This window comes from Lepus europaeus, chromosome 4, assembly GCF_033115175.1.
Source record: "Lepus europaeus isolate LE1 chromosome 4, mLepTim1.pri, whole genome shotgun sequence".
Lineage (NCBI taxonomy): Eukaryota > Metazoa > Chordata > Mammalia > Lagomorpha > Leporidae > Lepus > Lepus europaeus.
In genome coordinates, this window is record NC_084830.1 from 118637626 (window position 1) to 118656959 (window position 19334).

Below are 19334 nucleotides of genomic sequence, written 5' to 3' on the forward strand. Positions count from 1 at the left end.
GCAGAAGTCAGGAGCCAGGGATGCAATTCAAATCTCCTACTCATTTGGAAGGAACCCAATACTTGAGGCAGCACCCCTGCCCCTCAGAAACTGGGAAACTGGAGTGAGGAGCTACAACCAGCTATTGAACCTAGGTACTCTGATGTGGGACCCAGGTGTCTTAACCATTAGGCTAAGTGCTCATTCCCCCAGGCAGACATTCTTTACTAACTAAAAGATCAGCAGAATATTAACAGCCTCTGCCAATGAGATACCTCTTAATTATACATGCCAATGAAAATGTGGACTAGTTCAAAGAATCTCAAACTCAAGCAAGCTTTAAATGATTTATATATTGTTCTAAGATGTTTATATATGCCCCTGATCACAGTATTTCTGAGCTTGATGTTAGTCAAATGAGAAATGACTCAAAGCGTAAATAATAAAGCTGTAAGTGAATAACATTCTATTTGTTTTGATGTTCATTTTTTGAAACAGCAACAATACAACTTCTCTGGTCGAGGCAAAACAATGTGTAAATAATGATTCCCTTCCTGTCACATTTATATTCCTTTTGTTCTCATTCCCACCTTCTACTCTTTCTATGTTTTACATCTTTCTTTCACGATTTTAGAGGAAACTTAGCAATATTGTATAATTGATATTTACTTGTTCCTATAATTTAACTGAAAAATCTGTCATGGAAACAAAAGTAAGATAAGACCATTGGTGCTAACAAAGAAGAGTAAACTTGTACCAGATAATATCACTGTGATATTATCATGCACGTACAGACACACACATAAACAAACAAAAATTCTATGAAGGCAGAATCTTGCTAAAAGCTCCTTGGTTGGTTGCTTCATATTTTCTGTATAACCATTGAAATTAAAACATACATTTACAAGAATGATTTGAAGAGGCTCAGAAGAGAGGACCAACAGGAATTTGGAAAATTGAGCAAATATTTCAAAGGTTTTTTTTTTTTTTTTGACAGGCAGAGTGGATAGTGAGAGAGAGAGAGACAGAGAGGAAGGTCTTCCTTTTTTCCATTGGTTCACCCTCCAATGGCCGCTTCAGCCGGCGCATCTCACTGATCCGAAGCCAGGAGCCAGGTGCTTCTCCTGGTCTCCCATGCGGGTGCAGGGCCCAAGCACTTGGGCCATCCTCCACTGCCTTCCCGGGCCATAGCAGAGAGCTGGCCTGGAAGAGGGGCAACAGGGATAGAGTCCGGTGCCCCAACCGGGACTAGAACCCGGTGTGCTGGCACCGCAAGGCAGAGGATTAGCCTGTTAAGAAACGGTGCCAGCCAAATATTTCAAAGTTTACATAGCTTTGAAGAGATGTAATTTGAGGTTTGTAACCAGCTACATAGACATTGACAAACACTCTGCCTTTCAACTGAGAATCAAGGAAAGGAATAGCTTAATAAGGATCAGAACCTAGTTTTAAGGGGAAAATATGAAGTAGACTCAACCAATAAAGCTTAAAAACCAAATGTTGATACAATCAAAGTTTTAGAATTTTTTTTAGGATTTATTTATTTATTTGAAAGTAAGAGTTCCACAGAGAGAGGAGAGGCAGAGAGAGATAGAGAGGTATTCCATCTGATGGTTCACTCCCCAAATGACTGCAACGGCTACAGCTGTGCCAATCTGAAGCCAGGAGCCAGGAGCTTCTTCCGGGTCTCCCACGTGGGTGCAGGGGCCCAAGGACTCGGGCCATCTTCTACTGCTTTCCCAGGCCATCGTAGAGAGCTGGATCAGAAGTGGAGCAGCCAGGACTAGAACCGGTGCCCATATGGGATGCCGGCACTTCAGGCCAGGGTGTTAACCCACTGCATCACAGCGCCGGCCCCCAAAGTTTTAGAATTTTTAACTGAAGAATGGAACACAATAGAATTTTTTTTTTTTAGAGAAAGATAGTGCACAAAAAACATGTTTTAGCAAATCAAACAATGGCAGGTCATCAAGAGGGAAATTAGTCACTAGAATTGTAACCAATGATGATTAAGGTAGTGTATATTACATACAAAGATATTAGTATAGTTATAATCACTGTTAAAGACAACTGAGAAAAGGGTACAAAAGTGGAGGAAAATTGGAAAACTTCAATTAAAACAATCCATTATCTGAATGCTTAAGGGCTGATTCTGAGGCCAGAGTGCTATTTAGGACATCTGCCATTCTATGAGTCTGCTGTGTATCTCGCTTCCCATGATGGATTGTTCTCTCCCTTTTTGATTCTATCAGTTAGTATTAGCAGACACTAGTCTTGTTTGTGTGATCCCTTTGACTCTTAGACCTATCAGAGTGATCAATTGTGAACTGAAATTGATCACTTGGACTAGTGAGATGGCATTGGTACATGCCACCTTGATGAGATTGTATTGGAATCCCCTGGCACATTTCTAACTCTACCATATGGCTGAAGAGCCTATGAGAGTATTTTAGGCATGGAAAGCCAAGACACTCTGGAAAGAAAAAATAAGACCTAAATGAAAGGTCTCTGCGAGTGAGATCCCAGTGGAAAGAACGGGGCCATCAAAGAAGGAGGTACCTTTCTCTGAAGGGAGGAGAGAACTTCCACTTTGACTATGACCCTGTCGGAATAAGATTGAAGTCGGCGAACTCAAAAGGCTTCCATAGCCTTGGCAACTCATCACTAGAGCCTAGGGAGATTACTGACACCATAAACAAGAGTGTCAAATTGTTAAGTCAGCAACAGGAGTCACTGTATACTTACATCTCATGTGGGATCTGTCCTTAATGTGTTGTCCAATGTAAAGTAATGCTATAACTAGTACTAAAACAGTATTTTACACTTTGTGTTTCTGTGTGGGTGCAAACTGATGCAATCTTTACTTAATATATACTAAATTAATCTTCTGTATATAAACATAATTGAAAATGAATGTTGATGTGAACGGAATGGAAGAGGGATCGGGAGATGGGAGGGGTGCGAGTGGGAGGGAAATTATGGGGGAGGGAAAGCCATTGGAATTCATAAGCTGTACTTTGGAAATTTATATTTACTAAATTAAAAAATCCATTAAAAATTAAAAGGATATTTTAGGACTACAAAATATACTAACTGAATCTAAGAACTTCTTGGATGGTTTGTAAGAACTTTTTGGATGGTTTTCCATAAAGAGAAACTAATAGGGGTGGGCATTTGGTACAGCAGTTAAGCTGCCACTTGGGATGCCCTCATCCCAGCTGGAAGTGCCTGGGTTTGAGTTCCACCTCTGTTTCTGAGTTCAGCTTCCTGCCCATGTCCACCTTCCTGTAAATGGGAGGAAACTGGTAATAGCTCAAATAGTTGGGTCCCTACTAGGCTCCTGACTTCAGCCCTGCCCATTTCCATCTGCAGAATAAAACAGTGGATGGAGAATATTTCTGTCTATCTCTATCTCTTACACTGTCTCTCTCTTCAAACAAAATGGAAATAAATAAATAATTAAAAAAACAAACTAATAGAAAAGTCCAAACTAGAATACAAAACGTATTAAAACATGTTATCTAAGTAACATATGAAACACTGTCAAAACGTATAAAGTATTTGGAGAGCCTAAAAATAGAGAAGAGTAACACTGAGCATAAATAATCCTTGAAGAAATATTGTCCAATTATTTCCCTAATATGATACCAATGTCAACTCCTAATATCAATTAATTCAATAAATCTCACACAAAATAAGTACACATATACCTCTCCTAAGCACATAATAGTAAAGAAACACTGTCATCATAAATGCGGACAGATGAGAAAGATCAAAGATATTAAAAAAAGGAGGAATGATAAACTTAGCAATGTTGATGAAATTCCAAAGACAGTAATTAATTAGATTTAAAAATTGGGGATGGCATTATGGTATGGCAGGTTGCCTCTGATGCTCTCATCCCTTATAGGAGCCCTGGTTGAATCCCTGCTGCCCTGGTTCTGATCCATCTACCTGCTAATGCACTTAGGAAAGAAGCAGAAGATGGCCCAAGTTCTTGGGCCCCTGCTATCCACATGGGAGATCTGGACTGAATTCCAGGTTCCTATCTTTGGCCTGACCATCATGGCCATTTGAGGTATGAATCAGTGGATGGAAGATCTCTCTCTCTCTCTCTCTCTTTTTTTTTTTTTTCTGTTTCCACCTCTCTTTCTGTCACTCTGCCTTTCGGATATATAAAATAAATCTTAATTTAAAAAAAAGAAAAAATACTTCCCAGATTTCTATATAGAGAAAACATTCTTCAGTAAACTAAGGTGAAAAAGGAAAAAAAGACAAGTTTATTTTTTAGAAAAAAAGTTGAATAATTTCAGTGATTTGGTAAAAGCAGGGTGAAACTATAATTAGTGAAATCAAGGTGGGAGTTTGACATGGCGTATAAGACCCTACCTAGGATACTCACATCCCATGCCAGAGTGCCTGGGTTGTAGTCCGGGGTTCGAGTCTCAGCTTTGCTCCAGTTGTACCTTTATGCTAGTGTGCATTCTGGAAGGCAGTAGGTAATGGTTCAAGTACTTGCTTCCCTGTCAACCAGCTGAGAGACCCGGATTAGCTCCTGGCTTGGAACTGACCCCATCCTGGCTGTAAGAAGGTAATCAAAGTAGCAAATTTCTTGTTTTTGCTTTTTGTTTTTGTTTCTTGTTTTGTGCTTTGGAGTCAGAACGTCAGGATTTCGGGGCCACTGTTGTGGAGCATCAGGTTAAGCTACTACTTGTGACACTGGCATCACATCTTGGAATTCTGGCTCAAGTTCCAATTGCTGTTTCTGATCTAAGTCCTACTAATGTGCCTGGAAAAGCAGCAGAACATAGCACAGATAGTTGGGCCCCTGCCACTCATGTCAGACACCTTAATGGAGGTTCAGGTTCCTGGCACTAGCCTGGCGCAACTATGTGAGGAGTAAACCAACACATAATGTTATCTGCCTGTCTATCTATCTATCTCTGTATCATCATCATCATCATCATCATCATCATCATCATGTCTCTTTCTTTCACCCCCACCATTTTTTAAATGAGTAAATGAATAGATAAATAAATCTTAAAAAAATAATGTCTGGATTTAAATTGTATTTCTGTTTGAACTAGTTTAAGTGAATTTTCTAAGCTTCAGTTTCCCTGTGTCTGTTTAACAAAAAGACAGTAGAATTTCTTCATCATAAGAATTGCTGGAAAAATTCATTTAATTAAAGCCTGTGAACTGTTTTACACATGGGAAATTTTCATGTATATTAGCTATAATTATAATTTACTAAAGAAGGATTGTAAGCATCAAACTTTTTATTTGAAAAATATTCTTAATGGAGTCATTACTTTTGTTTCCTTCTCTGAAAAACTAGTGATTAGAACAATTCTATTTCTGAAGAAACTTTTTATTTTATATGGCTTATCAAATACACAGAAATGAGGAATTTTTAAACCTTAAACCTTTATTCAATGGATTCTTATCTTTTCATTTTATGAATGGTGATGAATTTTCCAAAATGGATATATGTTTTGCCAAATTATACAACATTTTTTTGTTTCCTTAGCGTAATAAAAAATAGAAAGTATGTATTTTTAAAAATAATATCAAAATTACATGTTCTTTTCATAGCAATTCTTCTTTTAGCTAACTAACATGTGGAAGTTAATAAATAGAGATGTAGGCATATAGCTACATATAAAACAATCATTATGGGAAGCTTCATAATGGCAGAATTGAAAAAGCATAACTTAAAAAATAATGATATGAGATGGGGTAAGTCATTTTCATTTAACTAAATATGTGGCTGTTAAAAATCAAGCTGTATGTAGACAGGTGGTGTGGCACAGTGGGCTGAGGTATTTTATTGGATGCTCACAGAATGCTGATTCTGGTCCAGCTTCCTGCTAATATATTCTGGGAGGCGGCAGATTTTTGCTCAAGTGCTTTGGCTGCTAACACCAACTATGCAGCCCTCTTCCCTTCCTGACTTCCCATCCTGTAAGATATCATCCTTACAGAGACTGCTTACCCAGTTCACAGGAGAGAGAAAGATCTTCCATCTGCTGGTTCGCCCCCAAAATTGCTACAGTGACTGGGGCTGGACCAGGAAGAAGCCAGGAGAGAGGAGCTTCTTTCAGGTCTCTCACATGAGTGCAGGGGCCCAACAACTTGGGCCATGGTGCACGGCTCTCCCAGGCACATTAGCAGGGAGCCGGACCAGAAGTGGAGCAGCCAAGACTTGAATGGGATGCGGGTGCTACAGTCCTTGGCTTCAACCTGCTGTGCCACAGTACTGTTCACTCCAAGATGTCTTACAATGAAGAAGACAAACTAAGAATACTACAATATACCACTTAACTACAAATGTTTAAAGCAAATATAAAATAACAGGCATTTAATTAGCCTCTCATTATCATGAACCTACCCATGCCTTTTTGTGTGGCCTAAAATTACTTCATTTGGGCAAGGTTATTCATTTGCTTGAGTTTCCATAACCAAATACCAAGTCTGGGTAGCTCAAGCAACAGAATTTTATTTGGTCATGGTTCTGGAGGCCAGGAGTCCTAGATCAGGAGTTGCCAAGGTTGGTTTATGGCTAGAGCTCTCTTCCTGGCCTGCAGATGTCCAATTTATCTTCTTGTGGCCAGAAAGCTCTCTGTGGCCTATTTTTAATAGGGATGTTAATCCCGTCAGATTAGGGCCCCATTTTATGACCTCACTTATCATTAATTACTTCCTTAGAGAATCCCTTTACAAATACAGTCATATTTGAGGGTTGGTCTTTAAGATATAAATTCTGGGAGGATATTACATTCAATCCATAATTTATCTATCTATGTATCTATCTACCTATCTATATTTATCTCCTATTAAAATACAAGTATACAAATAAGAGACGGATAAAGTCCTTAAGTAAAAATATGGCTCTAGGGGCCAGCATTGTGGCACAGTGGGTTAAGCCATGGCCTGCAATGCCTACATCCCGTATGGGTGCTGGTTAGAATCCTGGCTTCTGCATTTCTGACCTAGCTCTCTGCTAATGCACATGGGAAAGCAGCAGCAGATGGCAAAAGTCCCTGGGCCCCTGCCACCCTTGTGGGAGATCTAGAAGAAACATATGGCTCCAGGGTTTGGCCTGCCTCTGCCCTGGTCATTGTGGCCATTTGAGGAGTTAACCAGCAGATGGAAGATCTCTCTTTTAGTTTCTCGTTTTACCTCTCCATAACTCTGCCTTTCAAATAAATAAATCTTAAAAAATATGCTTCTATGCTTTATAAACAGCTGATTGATTGCTTAAAGTAACATAAGTGATGCTCCCTCTTATCTTAGTTGAAATTAACTTCCTCTCTTAAAAATTATTTATTTATTCATTCCCCACATGGTCACAACATCCAGATCTGGGCCAGCCTGAAACCAAGAACCAGGAATTTCTTTCAGATATTAGCAGTGAGCTGGATCAGAAGTGGAATAGCTGGAACTTGAACCCTTACTCCAACATGGGACTCCACTGTTGTAAGGGGCATTTAACCTGCTTTGCCATAATGCTAACCCCCTCGCTTACCTTTTTGATAAATTTATCTCCATAAATATATTCAGGTGAAATTCGGTTCATGGTCTTCCAACAGTACAAAAAAATGAGTTGCAATTAGATATCGTTTTGGATACTTAGTTTAAATTATGGAGTTGGTGTACTATATACCCTGTCAGAGTCTTAGATGTCAGGCTTTGGTCATCTGTTCTTTACTTCCCTCAAGCAAGTGCAGTGCCAGCTGTGAGGTTCTTGAACTTTTGAAAATTGAAGATTTCAACCTTTAGATAAAGAGAAGCTATAACAGGGAAATATGGAAATAAAGTGGATATTGTAGTTGATAAGGCATGGGGATGATGTGAAAACTCTGTCTACTCTATGTCATATGAAATGTTGCAATTTGTGTCTCACTGTAATGACAATGAAGCAAAGTAGTGGAGAACAGATGTCTTCACTGTTGAAGCATCCCAGAATAGAGGTAGCTTCTGAAAGATATGTTTATGGAATTTAGTGTTGATCTTTCCTTTTTCTTGATTTTCATGCTTCTTTTCATTTTTAAAGATAAATGGCAAGGATGATTATACATTTCACATTCATGCAATGTGACTTTATTTTATATCTTATAGTTTTGTTCAAAGTACAGTTGTAGAAGTAGAGAAAGGTGATTGTGACTTTAACCATGGAGTGAAAAGTCAAGCCACTTTGAAAAATCTCTCTTCTTCTCAAGCTTCCAACTATTTTGGAATTGCCAATTTAGTCTTTAAGCTATGGAAAAATGCTTTAGGTAATTTGGGTTGAGTCAACGAAAACACTGACATTTCAAGTAATGTTTCGAAGTCTGTATAGCTTGAAACTTTAAAAATGAGTATCAGTTTTAGACTTGCTGTTGTTGCAGAGCTGTGATTAAATATGCCATATGCTGGCTAATCTGCAAATAATACATCTGTGATCTTTTGTGGAATTTCCCTCCTCCGGTCTTCTATTTCAAGATCCACATGAGTTAGGAAGTATCTTGTGAGTTATAGTTACCACACTTGCTTCTCTGGGCCGAAGATTTGAAGCCCTCCTTGCATGTGATTCATATTTTGCATAAGAGGATTAGGTTCATGGAGGAGAAGGAAGACTGGAAAGGTGATGGTGCCCACATGTGATGCCAGTGCAGCAGGCTGTGGCTTTAACATGCTATACCATGGCGCTGGCCCTCATAAATACATATTTTTAAAATATTTTAAGGAAAATGAAGACAAACAAATCAAGTGCCACCCTTAAAGTTGAGGAAGAATCCCCTATGTTGTTAGTAAGTCTGTACCCCAGACGAGGAACATAGATTTTCTAGGTGATGATCAGTGTTGATTGATCAAGGAGCCAATGGGATCTGGTGTAGCTGCAGTCGTATCAGTGAGCACCACATATATGGCAGTTATAGTCAATATGAGACATGCTGGCTGACATCAACAGGGTTGGGAGAGAGAATGTGCTATATGCCAAAAATGTTGCTCAGATTACTCAGGCCATTAGCACATTAGCAGAACACTAAAATCTCAATGAAAAAAAGAGAACAACTACAATGGGACAAATAAATATTTTTAAAAAAGAACTTATAAAAACCAAGGAAAGAATTCTGGTTACTAGAAAGCTGAGTATTCGCTTGAGGGTAGAACCATCTACTTGGCTCAGTGATGTGGCACATGGGTTAAGCTGCTGCCTGCAAGCTGTGAATCCTATATGGGTGGCAGTTCAAGTCCCAGCTGTTCTGCTTCTAATTCAGCTCCCTGATAATGGCCTGGGAGAGCAGTGGAAAATGGCCCAAGTTCTTGGGCCCCTGCCACCTCATGGGAGATATGAATGAAGCTCCTGGGTTCATCCTGACCTAGCCCTGACCATTGTGGCCATTTGGGAAGTGAACCAATGAATGGAAGATATCTTTGTCTCTCTCTCCCTCTCTCTCAGTCTGCCTTTCAAATAAATAAATCTATCTTAAAAAAAAATATCTGGCTTGCACATTTACATGAGAGTATAAGGAATGACTTTAATCTCTGCCCCATTTAGCAGTGCTCAGCACTTATCTGTTTATCCTGGAAACATATAACCATATCTGGTGACAGTATCATTGTCATACCTTGCAGGGAGGATGACGTTTATATGTAGTGTATAAAAATCAGCACTTCTGTGGAATATCCTACAATATAAGGACCATTCATCTAACAAAAATCTAATTATCTGATTCAAAATGTCAACAGTTCTGGGATTGGAAACCCTGCCCTAGAGCATGGGCTGCAGTGAAGCAACTTTTGTTGGACTTACTCTGTATTCCACTATGATGTGCTAGAGGATGAATAAAAAATTCTTGTATCTTTGTCTAGTATTTAAGGATAAGGGGAAAGAGAGGAGTATTGTGCAAGTAGGAGAGAACATTTTCAAAAAGTTTCCATTAAGTTCATTATATTAAAAGTGGCCATTTCCCTTTTTCTTTTATCAAAATAAATATGTTGAGAAACTCATTTCTTTATGTATTGTCATAAAGTTATTTTAATGGCTGAAAGCAACAACTATTTATTTTTTCATACCTTTTGCAATTCAGTAACCTGGAAGTGTTTTAGCTGTGTCTCTGAGACTCAGGCTCTCTAATTGGTTGCAGCTAAGCTGTCAGTCAGAACTATAGTCCTGTCAAAAACTTAACTGAGTCAAGAGTCCACTTCCAAACTCATTGCCATTATTGTCTGGCTCCACTCTGATAGTTTCAGATCCTAGCCACATGGTATGGCTCTCACAATAAGCAGCAGCACCTGAGGCGCCAGCACCCCAGGTTCTAGTCCTGGTGGGGGCGCCAGATTCCATCCTGGTTGCTCCTTTTCCGGTCCAGCTCTCTGCTATGGCCCAGGAAGGCAGTGGAGGATGGCCCAAGTTCTTGGGCCCTGCACCCACATGGGAGACCAGGAGGAAGCACCTGGCTCCTGGCTTTGGATCAGAGCAGCGCAATGGCCTCAGCGGCCATTTGTGGGGTGAACCAACGGAAGGAAGACCTTTCTCTCTGTCTCTCTCTCTCAATGTGTAATTCTGCCTGTCAAAAAAAAAAAAAAAAATAAGCAGCAGACTTTCTCAGTACAAGTAAGCCAAGGAGAGAGAGAAAGCAGAGAAGGAAGAGTGGTGGAAAGAAAGAAAGAGAGAGAGAAACCAAGATAGAAATTATGGTGTTTTAGAACCTGATATCAGAAGTAAATATGATATCACTTCTACTACGTTATTCATTAGAATAGAACAGGAATGATCATTGTAGTACATATTTAAAGGAAGGAATCTTTTTTTAAAAGATTTATTTTTTTTTATTTGAAAGACAATTATAGAGAGAGGTAGAGACAAAGAGAGAGGTCTTTCATCCGCTGGTTCACTCTGCGGTGGCCATAACGTCCAGAGCTGTGGCAATCTGAAGCCAGGAGCTAGGAGCTTCCTCTGGGTCTCCCACATGGGTGCAGGGCACAAGAGACTTGGGCCATCTTTCACTGCCTTCCCAGGGCATAGCAGAGAGTTGGATCAGAAGAAGAGCAGCCAGGACTAGAACCCACGCTCATATGGGATGCCGGTGCCTCAGGCCAGGGTTTCTACCCGCTGCACCACAGTGCAGACCCCTTGAAGGAATCTTTAACAGAACAATGAGATAATTGGGAAGACTGAACACCTCATTTTATTGATCTGGACACTGAGAGTCAAAAAGATGGAAAGAATTTATATCACAATGAGGGTGGGTTTGATATAGGAATGCAAAATTCCCAAGAGTAAGCAATTAGGACTGTTTCCTTACAAATAACTTACCAAAATAGCTTGAATCATGACTTCATTATCCATATATTTTATCATTTTAAATTAATAACACATTAATTTAATGATTTATTTTCTACCTCCCTAAGTTAGTTAGGTTTGGTATTCTCTGCATATACAACAAGAAAGAACAACAACTTCAGCAAAAATACCCAAGTAAAAGCATGCTCTTTTCTCTCTTTCACTTAAGTCTGGAGGTAGATGAATGAAGGCGACTAGGAAGGCTCTGCACTGTGCTTCAGGACCCCAGGCTCATATTTTTCTGCTCCATCACTTTAGTGCAAGACTTCTATTTCCAAGTTCACCTCATGATCCAAGAGGGTTGCAGTAATTACAGAAATTCATTGCAGGACTAAGGAAGGAGGGAGATGGAAAGTAAAAGTATCTACTTTTAGCAGAATTGGGCTCCAAATGGGCCAACATTCTATAAATTTCACATAAAATTTTCCTTTACATTTCCATTGTCAGTAACAAAGACATATGACCATACTTAAATGTAAAGCAGATGGGAAAAATATAGTCATTCATTATGTGCAGTAATGTATACAAGTATTTTTTTTAATTTGATGCTAAAATGTAAAAGGAGAGTACATAATGAAGTAGGAAAATGGCTGCCTTTGCTTTCCTGAATTATAAAAGTGTTGCTTTCTTGTTTAAGATTGTGTGGAAAGTAGAGAAGAGCAGAAAAATGAAATAAAATCACACCAATGCCCTATTTCCCCAAGATAAGCACTTTGTACCATTTTTATGTGTTTTCTTCTCTTACCTTCCTGAATAAAGTTTGTGGGTTGCTATGGACTTGCAAGAAATGAATAACATATATTTTGGGAGTGGAGATAGGAAAGCTAGAATAGTTTTGAGGATTTATGAAAGCAAAAATAATTAATTTGGTCTTAGAATAAATCGTCTTTAAAGTAAATGGATTGTTTCATACTGTCAGCAGGATGCTTTGTAAACTTTTGCACAATATACATCAAATTTTAGGGATTTCCATTGGAAGTTTGGGATATTCTGAGAGGAAAGACTAAAAAGTGTGATAAGGGGGCTACAGTAACAATCCAATCATAAAATAATGTCTTAGAGTATGGTGCATAAGGTGAAATGGGAGGAAAGGATGAGGAAAGTGGGAGATGCAGATTGAGTTCTTAGCTCCTAACTTCAGCCTGGATATTTCTGGCATTTGGGGATTGAACCAGCGATCTCCATCTCTCTTTCAAACAAATAAAATTGGGAAAAATTTTTTTTCTCAATCTTTTAAAATAGTTCCATCAAGTGTCTGATAATAATAATAGATAGAATTAAAAAGGAGAAATGTTCTAACATGGGAAGCAGTCCACACACTTGACTCATAGAATGACATTCACTTTAAGTAACACTCTGACCTCAGAATCAGCCCTTAAGCTCCCTGGTCTGGCTGAAAAGCCCATGAGAGAATTTCAGGCATGGAAAGCCAAGACACTCTGGCAAAAAGATGTCCTACATGAAAGATCTCTGTGAGGGAGACCCCAGTGGAAAGAAGTGGCCATCAAAGAAAGATGTACTTTTTTCTGAAGGGAGATGAGAACTTTTGCTTTGCTTATAGCCTTGTCTAAATACTGATGGACACTGTGGACTCAAAAGGCTTCCATAGTCTTGGCAGCCCATATCAGGTGATCACTGATGTCATACATAAGAGTATTAATTGTTTAATTAACAGTAGGAGTCATTGTGTACTTACTCCCCATGTAGGACCTCTGTCCTCAATGAATTGTACTATGAGAATTAACTGTAAAACTTGTTCTCAAACAGTGTTTTATATTATGTGTGTGTTTGTGCAAATAGTTGAACTATTTACTTAGTATAGAGTTGGTCTTCTGTGTATTAAGTTAATTGAAAATGGATCTTATTGGAGAATGGGACTGGGAATAGGAGAGAAAGTAGGAGGTGGGGTGGGAGTTGGGGTGGGAGGGCAGGTATGATAGGAAGAATCACTATATTCCTAAAGTTGTACTTATGAAATTTGTACTCATTAAGTAAAACGTTTCTTTGAAAAGAAATAAAGTAAAAAAGAAACATAGTGTTGTGAAATAAAATCCTCTTGAATAGCTATTGTGGTGGTGGTATAGAAGGGAAGTTGAGATTCAAATTTAGAACTATAGAACCAGAAATTTCCTGGCTCCACTTCCAAATCAGGTTCTTGCTAAAGTGCACTCTGACAAACAGCAGATAGTAGGTCAGGTTGTTGGGCTCTTAGCGTCCATGTGAGAGACTTGGATTGAGTTCCTGGCTCCCATCTTCAGCCTTGCCTGGATCCAATCTTTGTAGGCATCTTGAGAGTAACTCATCAGATCAGAACTCCCTCTGATTGTGTCTGTTTTCTTCTGTATCTCTCTACCCCTCAAATCAATAAAACATTTTTTGAAGTACCCATTTTAATATTAGAAATTTCATATTCATTTTGGTTTAAACTCCATGTTCACATTGACCCCAAATTTGGCTACAGTCATTAATTCTTAACTTTAGGTAATTTCTTAACATTTCAAGAAAAACTGTTGCTTGTATAGTAATTTATTATCATATTTGTTTATAGGAAACACATAAATTAAGCAAGTTAAGTATTTATTAAATATGTAATAACTGTTGGTTGCTGCACTATTTTAGTAATATGAATGTCCTTTAGTTTATGATGAAGTTGTGTCCCAATAAAACTGTTATAAATTGAAAATATCATGAGCTGAAAACTCCATGTAATACTCCTAACCTAGCAAATACCACAGCTTAGTAACACAATACATTGTAGAATGTCAGCTGTTTCCCTTCATGGTTATGGAACAATTGGTAATTGTGGTACCCACAATGTCCAACATCAAGAGAAGGCATAGTACTGCATATCACCTGCCTGGGAAAATGCCAAAATTCATAATTTGAAAAGTGGTTTCTACTGAATGCATCCTATTTTTTATCCATTGTTAAAGTGAAATCATAAGTTGAACTATACTAAGAATTGTCTTTCTGTATAGTAATAAGACAAAGTTTACAAATTTCCAAAATTTAAAAATTTGATGTATTCAAAGATTAGTAGAGTTATGGCAAAAAGAGTAATATAATTCAAGATTGCTAGGATTACAAATTGACAAATTTTGTACAGTAATTAGGTATCATCTACTGTCATGGGCAATAATGAATACCTAATGCTATGTTAGGTTCATAACCTAGGTGTTTAGAAGTATGGAAGAAGGCATATGAAAGAATATTTATTGCAGTACTATTTGCAATAGAAAAATGGTATACATACTAAAGTTCAATAAAAAAGATGAATAGTGATTATTGAATATTTATGCTCTCGAATTCTTTGGTATAGTTACAAAGTTCAGAGAGCTTTATTAATACTTTGTCAATAATAATACTATGATATTGTTGAAAAAAACTTCAGAAAAATGTGCCAATATTTAAAAAACAAATGGAAGGGGGTGGGCATTTAACCTGGCAGATAAGATGCCAGTCAAGAGGTTTGTTTCCCACATTGGAAAACCTGGATTCAATAGTCAGTCTGGCTCCTGACTCCAGATACTTCCAGTACCAACCTTGGGAAGCAGCTAGAATGGCTCAAATAACTGGATTACTGCTATCTATGTATGGGACTGAGTGCCCAGCTCCCAGCTTCAGCTGGGCCCAGTCTGTGACTATCTGGGGATTAAACCAGTGGATCAAGGGCTCTCTTTCTCTGCCTACCAAGTTAAAAAAAAAGTTTTTTTTTAATAGTTTTTTCAAGTTAAAAAAACTTCATAGGTATAAAACAAATAAAAAGAAATTTATCTATTTCTCCCATTTTGCAAAGAGGGAAGCTATCTGTATGGAGAAATTAGATAAATTTCCAAGGATAACACAGATCCTTGAATTCAAACTTAGATCTATCTAATACCATAGACCAGAATGAATAGATATGGAAGGAATACCAGAGATTATTTCATTCAGTGATGTGTTCCATATATACCTACCAGCCTGAGCAGGAGTGTGAGGGCCCTAAGAGGGAATTCCTTTGACTTTTGCTCTTACCCAGTACTACCCTTTTATACTTCAGTCAAAGAAGCTGTAAATTTGTATTGCTTTCCTTTTAAGGGTTTTGTGGAAAATCTTTTCTTTAGAAGCTTTATTTATTTATTTGAAAGGAAGAGTTACAGAGAGGGAGAGAGAGATTTTCCATCCACTGGTTCACTCCTCAAATGGCCACAACAGCCAGCGCTGGGCCATACTGAAGCCAGGAGCTTCATTTGGGTCTCCCACTTAAGGCACAGGGAGCAAAGATTTGGCTCATCCTCCACTGCTTTCCCAGGCCATCACAGAGAACTGGATCAGAAGTGGAGCAGCCAGGACTTGAACCAGCATCAATATGTGATGCCAGTGCTGCAGGCATTGGCTTTACCTATTATGCACAGTGCCAGCCCCAGAAGTCTTTTTAAAGTGTTCATTTGCTAGCACCCAAGTGAATCCAAATACCTCAGATTGAAAATAAGGACACTGAAATAGAGAAGGAATCTGGGTTGCTCAGAATCACACTGCAAAGAACCAGAAACCAAAATTCTGCCCTGTATATGTTATCAGATCTTGGCCTAGGAGTCTCCTTGTCCTACTGACTAATAGTCATTACTGGAAAAGGTGACGTGCAGAAAATTATCTCAGAGAGGCACCAACAACCAGACCAAGGGTAGCTGGACCTAAAGAGGAGAAATGGAAACTGCAGATGGACAAGAAAGGGTAAAAGACTTTCTTCCAAACATTTTTGCTTTCAAAGTACATTTTCAGAGGTTTTACTTTCTAAATTTTCAAAGGGAACTAATTGCACGCTCCTAGGGTGAAAAAAAAAGTAATCACTTTACAGTTTAATTGAATGAGGACAGATTAGTTTCCGCTGATGGTTTCTTTGTCTTCATTTAGTAATGGAGACTGGCTGAAAATGGGCAGCAACCAGCTCTCAGGGCCCAGGCGGATGGGTGCCTGCCATGTAAACACTGCTCTCATTTTCTTTTCTTTTCTTTTCTTTTTTTTTTTTTTAAGATTTATTCTATTTGTTTGAAAGACAGAGTTACAGAGAGAGGTAGAGAGAGGGGTCTTCCATCTGCTGGTTCACTCCCTAAATGGCCACAATGGCTAGAGGTGAGCTGATCTGAAGCCAGGAGCTTCTTCCAGGTTCCCCAAGTGGCTGCCGGGGCCCAAGGACTTGGGCCATCCTCCACTGCTTTCCTGGGTGTATTAGCAGGGAGCTGGATTGGAAGTGGAGCAGCCTTGACAAACCGGCAGCCACATGGGATGTTGGCACTGCAAGCTGAGGCTCTAGCTGGCTGCACTACAGCACAGGATCTCTGCTCTCATATTCTTTTTTGAGTGTCAGGGCATATCTGTGGTCTCTCATTCACACATCATCATCAGTCCCTGTGGCCTTCACAGTCACCACCAAGTCCTAAATTCAGAAATACGTTTTAACCATGTTGTATGAAAATATTGGACTAGAAAACAAGTCACTTGCTTTAAATAAACTTGGCAAAACTGCTTCTAATGCCACAGCGTTTCCATTTTGTAAGCTACAACTAGAGTTAAAGAAATTTAATGCATTCAAATGATATTTATTGATTTGACTTATAGGGTCTTCTACGTCACTCTGCTTCCTTACACGTGAATGGAAATCAATAATGTACTTCTTGACTTCTCTATGCCACCTTGCATGCCAATTTTCATGAGAAAGCAGAGTGACATTATATGATCAGAATAAATGAGAAGAATAAACAGGCCAACCTCAGTGTAGCAGCTTCTTTTTGTCATTATAAGAATTCTCATTTTATCCTCCATGGGCATAACTTTCTGATGGCCCCTCACCCAGAGCAATATTGCCTGAAAAGGACAAGTTAGCCCAATCTTTCAGTTAGTGGATTTATTTGCTTCTCATGCTATTCCATAAGCAGTAATATAGGTATGTTTTGACCTTGCTTTACCTTTCACTCCCCTTCTCTCTATCTCTCTCCTTCTTTTTTTTTTTTAAATTTTATTTTCTGAAACATGTGTAGAGAGGTGTGAAGATGTAGCCTTTCCAAGACATTGGCCACCATGTGTCAGCTGCTCATCTAGACCTGGGACTATAGTGGGGACATTGCAAGATAAGGACTTTTCAAATGAATGTGACTTCTAATAAAAAGAACATCAATGGGAACTATAACCATATTTATCATGGTGATGTTATATATAGAAGAATAACTGAGTGAAGAATCTTATTTTAGACTGAGTGGTAATAGACGTTTGAGCTGGGGTCTGGATAGGGAGAAATTGTCAGGAATGTTAAAATTTGGGGGATGAACATTCTATACAACAGAAACAGTAAGTGATGATTTGGTATATCCAAGGGATGAATGAAGAAGAGAAGGAGAAAGAGAAGGAAGAGGAGGAAGAGAGGGAGAAGGAGAAGGAGAAAAAGGAATGAGAGGGAACGGAAAGGGAAAGAGAAGCAAGTAGCAGTTAATGTGGCCTGAAGGAAATTTGGAAAATTGGAACAAAGTCATAGGCAAAGTTTAACTGTTCAAATGAAGAAGTGAAAGATGTGTGATTTAGTAAAATGTTATAAACATGCTACTTTGGGTTAGGTGATGATGGAGAGACAGGCATTCATATCTTTCCTCTTTCATTGAAGTACATTTTAAAAGTTTAGAAGAACAAGGATTTTAATAACCAAGAGAAGAATAAAGTGGATATTTTCTTTTTTGTTTTTACTAATTTTTTCATGCCCAATATCCATTTTCCATTTCCAGTTTAATATCTTTAGATAGTCATGCACAAAAATGAGTACCATATCTATAACCCTTTGTCACTTCATTGTGTAATAAACACATATACCCATGCAAACATTCTTTTTTGAGGGGGCTAGGAGGAGGGAAAGAGAGAGTGAGAGAGAGAGAGAGCAAGCAAGCAGAGAGAAAAAACAAATTGCTGCTTTGAAAAAGGCAACAGTTAGAAGTTACAATAACACCTGGGTTGTTTTAGGTGATTCTTAGTCATCAGACATGGATTTGAACAAATCCTATTGACCTTAAATTTCTTCATGAAGCAGGATCATCTCAGTTCTTCCTTTTTTTCACTACCCAAAGGGCTTAAATTATTTCAGTTCTATCTCTGAAACATTTCTCAAATTATTACTCTCCTTTTATCTCTATAATAAATGTACAAAATCTTTCTGATCTTCCTCCTAATTTTTTTATGTTTATATTTTCCTCCTCATTCTTTAGTAATTTTTGTAAGTTTAATGACAAGACAACAAAGTGGAGTGCAAAGAGAAATGATGAAGAACAAGATTAAAGGATGCAGCTCATTTATCTCACAAATAGCACAATGTACTTGTGAGTTTATTCTATAAACAGTAGGTTGAGAAAGGTGGAGTAAACATACTTAATTCTTCAGTGTTGACATTGAGTAGGATGCAGGGTGCCAGGGTGCCGAGCTATTCAAATAGCAGGCCACACATGGTGGCAAGAGAAATATCTTGCGCATCCCACACAGATTTGTTTTTAAAATAGATTCCAAGGTTAAAATTTGAGAAGATTTCACAGAAAATTTAGATATTCAGTCCCTTAAAAATAAAAAAAGCTGGCATATACAGCTTGCATTTTTGTTTGGCAACAATTTTCTGAAACTAAGTAGAAGCTGTACCCTTTGGAAGAGATATGCACACTTGTGACTTTGTTCTTTTTATCCCCGCATTTCCATGAATTTACATAATGTTTCTTACTCCTAGAGGCAATAAAATTTATTTCTTATGACTTAATCCAAGAGAATGCAGCTTGAGGTATCCTTGTGCACTTGGTCCCTGAGTTGGTGAAGACGCATGTGTAATTTAGAATGCCGGGGACTACCTATTTAGAGAGCTTGTGTGAAAGTGCATCTAACACAAGTAAAGTAAAGTCAGCTGAAAGATGGATACCTAAGAAAGGAAGGAAGGAGAAAAGTCCTCCTGCCGTCGTTTGTACATCCAGTAGATTGTTTTGTTTTGTTTTGTTTTACCTAGACCTTCCCCAGCACATTGCTG